The 10408-nt window shown below is 36.0% G+C and overlaps 1 protein-coding gene across 1 annotated transcript in view; it reads left to right on the top strand.

The window, feature by feature from the left end:
* The first annotated feature begins 9004 nt into the window (after positions 1-9004).
* The window catches only part of LOC140747553 (uncharacterized), an 84043-nt gene continuing 82639 nt past the window's right edge, over positions 9005-10408 (top strand). The window contains exon 1 of the mRNA XM_073080068.1: positions 9005-9125. The gene's annotated coding sequence lies outside the window, so the exon portion shown is untranslated. The remainder of the gene's footprint in view (positions 9126-10408) is intronic.

Below are 10408 nucleotides of genomic sequence, written 5' to 3'. Positions count from 1 at the left end.
CCACCTTCTTTTTAGAACATAGATTTAAAAATCTAGTAATCAATAAACACTTTAAGTATAATTTGAAACACTTTTAACAAGAGGTCATAAGGTCGCAATAAAAGGATTATTTTTTCAACTTAAATCTTTTCGAATATTTTCATGTATCTCTAAAATTTACTGGATTAAACCAGCTTATATTTTTCTGGACTTTTGTAGTTTTTATGCAAATGTGGAGAAGTTAATAAAAGTTGTTAAGAATTCACTTTTTAACATTTAAAGAAACTTACTTGGCAGGTATTCCTTGGCACTGGCTTGATACCTGGAATGGAACTGCCTGAGTCTGTATTTTCAGACTATAACGAGGAACAGTACCTTTAGCTTGAGTTTTGACGCACAGATCTTGTAGGTGCAAAATCTGGATATAGTTCTCGGTATTTTTGTGACTAAGTCCTCACTTATTGTTAATATTACCTCTAATATTGGACTTATAGTAGAGCTGCTTTACTCGGCTGTAGAGGATGATTTTCGAGCGCATGTGTGTAGCTATATATGTATGAATATCTTATTCTTTGGTACGCTCTGCACCTCAAACTTGATGGATTTAAATATATATGAAGAGTCCAATTCGTCTAAATTGTGGTTGGGGCATAAAGGGAGATACCATGACTTACTACATAACTTCCCTTTTCAAATAACAACTATTTGACAGTCGGGTTTTTTTTTCTAATAAAAACAAGTTAACTTTTATAGCCTGTAGAATTCCTATTTTAATAAAATACCCATAACAAGAACATAAATCTAAAATATTTTTCAAATATGTCACTGATTAGGGATCGAATCTGAACCTGTGCGTCGCAGATCGGCTGAACGCGGCACCAAAAAATATGAAGTCATTTTATGTTATTGCATTTATGTCACTTCTGAACCTTAATATAACTTATAAAACGTCGAAAATAAAACCATACTAGAAGAAAGTTACTTTAATCATGACAAAATATATTTATATTTTAGTAAGACTTCCCGTAATTCACTACCGACAACTCTACAACCTTTACTCGACTAATGGAGACAAATTTAAAACCCGACATAAAATTTTATCGAAAGACGAAAGTTTACAAAATAAAATGCACATTTAGGGTTCTAACATACGAGTGATTACCGCACTCATAACCGTAGCCAATTCAGCATCAGTCGCTAATAACGATCGGGAGCAATCACCGGCGATCCATTAGTCTATGGTTGATGGTTATCATTTTGAAGGTGGTAGAATCCTTTGTAGTTCGACTCCGGCGGCACCACAGCCACACAGCCTAATAATAGCAGTGCTAAGCGCTGCTGTGTTCTGGTTTGAAGGAGGTAAGAGTATAGTTTTCCGAGGCTTTCCAGCTTAGTAATCAGTACCCTAACCATGAGTTTACAAAACATCCTACAATTTTACGTTACGTTTACTTAATCCATTATTCTGTCCCGTTTGCTTCAGTAGACTGAGTAAACGTAACAACAAGTAAATGCTCAAGTATTTTGTCTGCCTCACGTGTTCGCAAAAAAGAGAGACAAAGTGCCATTTTGTCAATTTAGATATTTAATGTTACGTTACTGACACTATAGTTCTGATACAATCTGATAGGGGCTGATTGGAATTTGTATGGGCAAATACGTAAACATAAATGAAAACAGTCATATTTGTCAAAAGGTAAAAACTCATGGTAAGGGTACAGGAAAAGCGGCTTTTCTGTGGCTGAACTTAGGCAGAAATCTCATGTTATTTGAGGTTTATTATAGATGTCCATGGGTGGCAATAGCCAAGGTAAAGGTAGTAGAACCCTTAGTGGTTCAACTCCGGTGGCACCACCGCCACACCTATTTCTACCTAATAACAGCAGTGTTAGGCTCTGCTGTGTTCCGTTTTGAAGGGTGTGGTAACGGAGACATACTTTTCCGAGGCGTTCCAGCTTAGTCCTCAGGGGTAGCGTTGCATCTGTGGCCGACCTCAGGTAGGAATATCTAATCCCATCTGGGGTTGATTACAGATGTCCATGGGCGGCAGTAGCCACATACCATCAGGTGGACTGCATTCTCGTCTGCTACTCCTATACTATAAAAAAAAACAAAATAAAAAAAAAACACTTACCATTATGTTGGCTGCATGCTCGTCTGCTACTGCTGTATTTAAAAAAAATCTTCGCATATGTCGCAGACTTCGTGAGTGCGGCCTGTCGCTCGTATGATACCTTCCTTATATGAAATCGGAACGGCAAAAAATACTTTAATAACTCTTTCAGAATGCACATACCATACAAAATGCAATCCACACACTTTTAGCAAAATTAAATGGCTTATTCGGAACATATCAACTTTGATAGGGTTTTTCAATTATAAATATGCTTACTTTGGAAATTTCACAGCGACCGCGAGTAGCGAATGAAAAAACGTCGCTTTAAATCAATAATAGTTTCACTAATAAATCGAAACTGAAATCAATTCATCTAGCGTTCTGCCTTTCTTTTTTTGTTCAAGAGGGGGAAACCTTCAAAAGGTACGATGCCTTGGGAGCGACAGAGGGTTATGTGGGACTCTTACCGCACTAAAACCCCCCCGGCGGCCGTCCTTGGCGCTGCGTAGAAGACTCCGCGATCTCCAAAGGAACACAGACGGAGAGAGATCCAGTCCCACTTTTTCGACGAGGATCCGCCGCTGCGACTCCCACGCCAGGCAGAACTGCCTAGCGTTCTGTCTAGTGTACTAGTGTACTATCACTAGGCAGAACGTTAGATGAGTTCTAGCGTTCCCTGCGTCTTAGGCCTGTGGACATTGGACATATCATTATTATCCTACTGGTGGACATGTCTTCCTCCAGTATAAGAAGAATTTATCCCAAAGTGTAAAGCACTAGCTAAGTGCGGATAACTAAATTTTACAAAACGTTGAGACTTTAATTTAGAAAATACTCAGATATGTAGCTTTCCGTTGTTTTTAAAAATAATGTGTTCTTATTCTTCGTACATGATAATTTAAAGGATAAAGGTCTGATACTACTATATTGATACTGCTGTTATTAGGGAATAATTATTATCTTTTGTCGTTCATCCAGTTATCGTGAGACTGACGGGTTTAATAAAATTACGTATGCGTCGATGTCACCTGCATTTTTTCAATCAATATCCCTCTATAAACTGATCCATATAAAATTTTGCAGACGTTGTTTTTCTACTTTGCTGAATTTCAACTATGAAGTTCGTAAAATCTCTCATAAAATTATCTAAATGAAGCGGTAGCTGAAATTTAGTTTAGGAGTCATAAAATTGTGATTTAAAAATGTGGAGAGAGTTGGTTCCTAGGGATCATCATTATCAACCTATTACTGCCCCACTGCTGGGCACGGGTCTCCTCTCATGATGAGAAGGATTAGGCCATAATCCACCGCGCTGGCCAAGTTCGTATTGGTAGACTTTACATACCTTTGAATTTTTTTTATTAATCTCTCAGGTATGAAAGTTTTTTCATAATGTTTTCCATAACCGTTTAGCAAATGATAATTAATTACTAATACGCACCTAACTTTTAGAAAATCAGAGGTGCCTGGGATTTGAACCTCGGACCCCTCGATCGAGAGACCGAGTTTCTTAGCCACTAGGCTATCACTGCTTCTTAGGGATATACGTTTCAATTCATTTACTTATAATGACGAAGATTGTTTATGAAATTCAAATATGAAATCGAATAGAGTTGAGAGAATAGATTTTTACCTAATGATTAATAGTCATTGCCTCCTTCGAGCAGTTTTGTTTGAGGTGAGACACACATACGGTACTACTCCTATGGTCCTGTATATCTGCCAATTCATACTCTTCAAATTTTGTAGCAGCACTTGGCAGAAGATATGGGAATCGAGCTGCCACAGTCCAGTGAAATAGTTCGCCCATTGAATTTTATTAGTGAAGTTTTTTCGTATCATAACCGTCGTACAAAATCTTGGACTATACGATTTATCTTATATATAAAATTCTCGCGTCACATTGTTAGTTACCGTAACCAAAACGGCTTTACCGATTTTTACCATATTTTATATGCATATACAGTAGGTCTGAAAATCGGCTACTATCTATTTTTCATATCCCTAAGTGTTGAGGGTTGTTCACCCTTAACTTTTTTTTATGTATATGGCAACACAACGTTTGCCGGGTCAGCTAGTTGTACTAATAATATTAGTATAGTATCAATAACCAATGAATTTTCTTGAATTGTGGTACAAATTGTTCGCCCATAAAAAATGACAGAGAAAAAGAGAAAATGGTAATTTCACATTCGTCACAAAACCAACTGTTCCTTTCAATACTTGGGAACCCAATATGTGGTCCTGTAATTTGACGTTTGCGTGACGAAGGTCCCATTGAGTGCGGTGGTAGAAGCCAAGGTCAATAGATTAAAAAATAAAATGCGCTCTAAAAATATCACGCGGTCAGTTAATCAAGAAGAGTTTTACTACATCGAAAAAAGTAAGAAAATATACAACCGACTTCTATGTCACTACAAAGTAAAAAATAATTTAAATAAATGTTAGTTTAGTACATATGTAGTTCTGAAGTCGGCGCTCAATAAATTTCGTTGGATAACAGCGTCAAAAGTTAATGTTAATTTGTAAATTTCCAACCCCAAGTGATATTTATATCCAATTTTTGCCTACATAAGATCAAAATTTTACTTTTTTTTCAATGTTGCAGAATTAGTTTATGATATGCATTCGTCAGTCAAACATTCCAACTTTGATTTCTCATCATAATATGGTCTTTGCATTACAATTTATTTAACAATCGGTACAGAATTAAATTAATTTGGAGCGAGCAAACTCTGACACTTGAACATTCATAATCTCATTACGAGGTGCTCATTACAACGGCTCATTTAAATACTGCTCGGGATATTACTCGTTTTCTGCCCTGATTGTGTGGGGATTGGATTGATTAATCAATATAGTAAACGAGCTGCAGTCCATCTGATTGTATTTCACTGATATGAGGTATCTTTAGTAACTAAGTTGAATTTAAATCCCATTTTAGGAGGTAGAAACCTCTGTGGCTCGACTCCGGCGGGACCGTGAGTGTCTTCTTCCAGGGGCCATTTGTTGGCCCTGAAGGTATCCTTCCTAAGGCTTCGCCTTCTAAGGAAGCGTGCTACCGCTGCCTGTAAATACAGGCAGGTCCTTGGGGTGGTAGCCAGAGGGGTTTTTTTTTTTTTTTTTTTTTTTTTTTTTTTTTTTTTTTTTTTTTTCTCCCTCTGGCATACCTGTGGTCGTGGTTCCTGTTGTAGAGCCGTGGTTGTAAGGGCCCGTAAGCCCGTTACTGGGACTCCGGCGGTAGCACCGCCACACCTATTTCTGTCTGATAACAGCAGTGTTAAGCCCTGGTGTTTTCTCGTTTGAAGGATGTGGTAAGCGAGACATACTTTTCCGAGGCATTCCTGCTTAGCCTTCAGGGGTGGCGGCGCATCTGTGGCTGAATTCAAGCAGTACTTAAATCTTACCTGAGGTTGATTATAGATGTTCATGCGCACTATCCACTTACCTCTGGACTACGGGTGGACTAAATGTTGGTTGCTACTTCAATATTCTAAAAAAACAGTAGAAGAACCATAGATACATTTTACTAACGTACGTCAGTAGGATAATATATCGATGAGAAGAACTATAATGATTTCTATAGCTGAAATACCTATTGAAGAATATGAACTTCTTTCACAACTGCAATATCTTTTGAATAGAATGAGCTACTTATCAAACTTCAGTTCGTCCCTGGGCTGCATCGATTAGACCCGCATTCAGAGATACTAGTATTCTAAGCTGTGTCCTAAATGTCCTAACGTATTACCTAAAGTTGCATAATTCCCTAAGATGTATAAAATAATTATACATTTTAGTTTTCTACAAGTGATTGACTAATAAAAAAACATTTCAGGTGTTATAATGTTTTTTTTTTAATTGTTACCTCCATCAATGTAATACGCTTTTATTTATAAAAATAATGTGTCTGATATAAAAACGCAAATTAATAATACATCGGGATTAAATTATTTTAAATTTTTAGTTATTTATTAACAAGTAATAAAAGCTTGTTTATAAAAAGTTTTTTTTTTACTTTTGATTTTATTTTTATATGGGTATAGCGAGTATAGTAGATTACCTAATGGTAAGTGGTCACTGCCAACCATAGGCATCTGTATCATTTTTTGTTTACGATGGGGAAACCTTCAAAAGGTACCCGTTGCTGTGCGACTCAGGGCTATGTGGGTTTCTTACCGCACTAAAGCTCCCCCGGTGGCCGTCCTCGGCGCTGCGTAAAGGGCTCCGGGATCTCCAAAGGAGCGCAACCGGAGTCCTCTTAGCATCATATTCAACGTCATATAGAAACGGGTTTCTACCTGAAGTCGGTCACAGATACGTTGCCTCTCCTAACGACTGAGGTTACTTACTTATATTTTAATTTTATTCCAAGTTTTCATAGTAAACTTTGCTAAATCACCTATTCTTGATACGTTGGCACGACATCAAATATATTTTCATTATCTAACCATGAAGCTATCGCAGCTTATAGATCTACGATTGAATGCCTGATGTATACACGATCGCGATCAATGCAAAGCTGGCACGAATGACATTCCATGTATCAATCGGATAGCCAGGGTATTAACGACTAAGTTGGCATGCAAAATGCACTTTGAAATTCAGTAATGTATTTTTTTTAATTAATGTAGAAAACTGGTAATTGGCTCAGCAGTAGCCACTTACGATCGATATGTGCCATTGATATGTGTAATCAATCCCAGATAAGATTAGATTCTTACCTGAGGTCGGCTACGCCGCTACCCCGAGGACTATGAGACCTATAATGCCTAGGTTCCGTATATCTTCCTTACACTCTTTAAATCAGAACACAGCAACGCTTAATACTTCTGTTATAACGTAGAAATAAGTGTGACGGTGGTGCCGTCAGAGTCAAGTCAAAAAGATTTCCACAAACATAATCAATTTATTGCTCTCTTTTTTAATATCTACTAAGAACTTAAATATTTAATTGTATCAGGCGTTACTTTGCGGAAATCCATGTTCTTAAGTTAAGATTCTACTTCGCAACAATCCGCTACAAATATGTATGATGGTACATATTTTAAACCATGCAGTATGTACCGCCGTCCCTCAAAAGATGTGCGCAGATGCAAAAAAAATACCACAACCATACTTGGTGAAATAGAACTTAAATAGACATGCAGTCATAATATTAATTAATGGAACTTCCTTCTTATTCATATGCAGTCATAAAGTTTTACTATAATAATAGTTGACCTGCACCTTACATTATTATTGGTCAGTTATAACTGAGTTTATACAATAGATTAGCATTGCAGATCGCCACAATCAATGCTATAGGCTTTACATAGTAATTTGGTCATTGTTTTGGGATGTGTTATATGAGAATCGACAGTGTTTATCGGGTATCAAGTGACCCGTGCTTGGTGATAATTAACCATTTTGACCCATAATGAAGTGAAAAACAGTTATGATTTATGAATCTGTAAAGTGTACCTTAGAATACAAGTAAATGAGACTCCCACATATTATGTAAGGGCTTAACTATTTTATTTCGAATGTTATGGCTTGAAGGTGGTAGAACCCTTTGCGGTGTGGTAAGGGGGACATACTTATCCGAGGTATTCCAGCTAAGTCTTCAGTGGTAGCTGCACATCTGTGGCCAACCTGATGTAGGAATATCTTTTCTTATCTGTGGTTGATTACAGATGTCCATGGGCGGCAGTAGCCACTTACCATCAGGTGGACTGCATGCTCGTCTGCTACTCCTATATTATAAAAAAAATTATGGCTTGATTTCTATATGCCTCTTTATTTCATTCTAAATTTGGAAATTTTCCTGTCACGCGGGTATTATATACGTATTAGATTCGCATGCTCTCGCATACTCTCATCCTATAATTTTTAACATACTTTTCCTGTCATGTGTGCCACATGCGGGTCAGGAAGAGTGAAAAAGATCCTTATGTTCAAGTGAGAAACTTAAAAATATATATAGTATACAATATTTATATAAACAGATTATAATTTTTTATGTTTCATTTTAGAGTTTTCTAAGTTATACAGTATACATATTATATAACAGATGCATAGTATAATTATCTCCAGAAAAGTCTTTCTATAAACCTAGATTATTGGTGGAAAACCATCTATTGTCACGCAGGCTCGAAGGATTTTTAAAAGATTTTACAATCATTAATCATTGAGAAGAAAATTTACAAAGAAGGAGGTAATTTAATAAGTTCGTGGAGAAAAAATGGCGCGAGAGACTGAAATACAAAAGGAAAACTTTCATAACTTTGAAAAAAAAAGCAGTATTTTCTCGAAAGCACAAGATTTTCTTTGTCTGTTTTATTATATTTTTTGCATTTGGTATATTGGAAAATTAAAAGTTTTTGATGCGTGCAGGATAGAAAAAGCGAACTTTGTAATTTAACTGCAGGTTCCTTTCCAAGTATGACAGTCATGTAGCGCTGCTGTTGTCTAGTTAATAAGCATAGCCACGCATCTAGGACAGAATTCAGACATGTTCAGTGACATACAGAAATGCATTATCTCCAGTCGATTTTTTTAATAAAAACTAACTTTATTTAAATTTATTAGTCACTTGAAGTAAAGTGGACTGCCATTTATCTTTTTTTTCTTAATTTATCAATTTTTACTTAATTATTTTCACTAAACCTATGTCCCTTAAAATTTAATGGTTACAACAAAAACATCGATAAAATACCTGCAAAATAAAATTCTATACCCTGTCAAGCGCGATAACTATATCTGAATGCAGCTTAACACTTGATGTCCAGATCTTCTTGGTCTTCCCTGCTCCTCTACAACACACTCGAATAGGGGTAGAAAGGGGGAGATGGATCATCAGCAAGGATCAAGTTATACCGGTCGTGTTACATCTCGAACGAAGCTGGAAGGCTCCGTCAGTAACTCTCGAGCTGCGGTAGGGTACAGACGTCTCTCTACCGCGTGATTCGCGAATTTAAGTTTGATTACGTTCTGAATTACCATCTGGTGTAGTCGAGTGGTGCTTGGCAAGAAATTCGCGCGGACTTCAGTAAGTTGGAAACTTTGAAAATTGTTTACAATTAATGAGTTCAGTTTTTAACTGTTTTGTATTTTGTTAATCGGTTTAGGTGTAACGGATTTTTTTATTTCAGTTTATTGGAATTAGTTTTTTAATTTATAAGTCTTGAATTAGGGTCTTAATTTGAAATTTGATAAATAATAAAAAAAGAGATTGGAATTTTAATTAGGTACATATTTGTAAATCTCGGAAAAATATGTTTATTGTGTATTGCCTAGAAAGGTCAAAATACTTAATTTCTGATAAAAAAAAATTAAAAAAAAATCGTTACAACATGTTACGTAATTGACCATTTTAAATTACCCTATTTTATTTTAAACATAAGAAATATATTCTTAACTAAAAGCCTATATAACAATTAAATCAATTATTTAGTTTATAAAAAAATATTTAGTCAAATAAATCAGCTTCAACGGAGCAATATTTCAACTATTATTAAAACCATTGTTATGTATAATTACTAATCTAACATGTGTACCAATGAACCCATATTTTACAATGGACGGATCAATTAGAATTGTTAACAAATTCAAAATTATTACTTGACAAAATTGGATAGTAAACAAGTTAAAACTATTTCAGAAGCTAGAAATAATACATAGCATCAATATGTATTTTATTCATACTATATTTACATTATATAGTATGTATATCATATAGTATGCAAAATATAAATGTAAACGTGAGGGCAAGGGAAGGGAGCAAAATTTAATATGTATGTATGGCAAATCGTTATTAATTTTAGCTAGCGTTAGCTATTTTTTGCAATACTTGAACATTTTCATATATTTTCTCCCACAAAGCCTAGAAAAGGAGTTCGACAGGTGTTATATATATATATCCGTTAAGCCATCGTTAAACATTGTCGGAGGCCTTACGAGTTTTTAAAATATCAGCCAATTGTTAGACCTTCTGGTCTAGATTATGGATGGTACAACGTTTTGTAGTTCAACCTCGTTGCATCATCTATTCCTGCCTTAAAACACTTATATACTGAAAATTGCTGTGTTCTGGTATAAAGAATCGGGAAGGTGCGGTGGGGGTCGGACACTTATATGATAGAGACATAGTTCCCAGGTTTGTTTCTGCCTCATAACAGCAGTGTTAAATGCTGCTTTGTTCTGGTTTGAAGGGTGTGGTAAGGGAGACATACCTTTCCAAGACGTTCCAGCTTAGTACTCAGGGATAGCGGCGCATCTGTGGCCGACCACAGATAGGAATATCTCTAATCCTATCTGGGGTTGATTACAGAT

Source organism: Epargyreus clarus, unplaced genomic scaffold, assembly GCF_041222505.1.
Source record: "Epargyreus clarus isolate Ecla_fem2 unplaced genomic scaffold, WU_Ecla_fem_2.2 ptg000002l, whole genome shotgun sequence".
Classification (NCBI taxonomy): Eukaryota; Metazoa; Arthropoda; class Insecta; order Lepidoptera; family Hesperiidae; genus Epargyreus; species Epargyreus clarus.
Note: the sequence above shows the minus strand (reverse complement) of the source record. Positions and strands in the feature narration are given on the sequence as shown.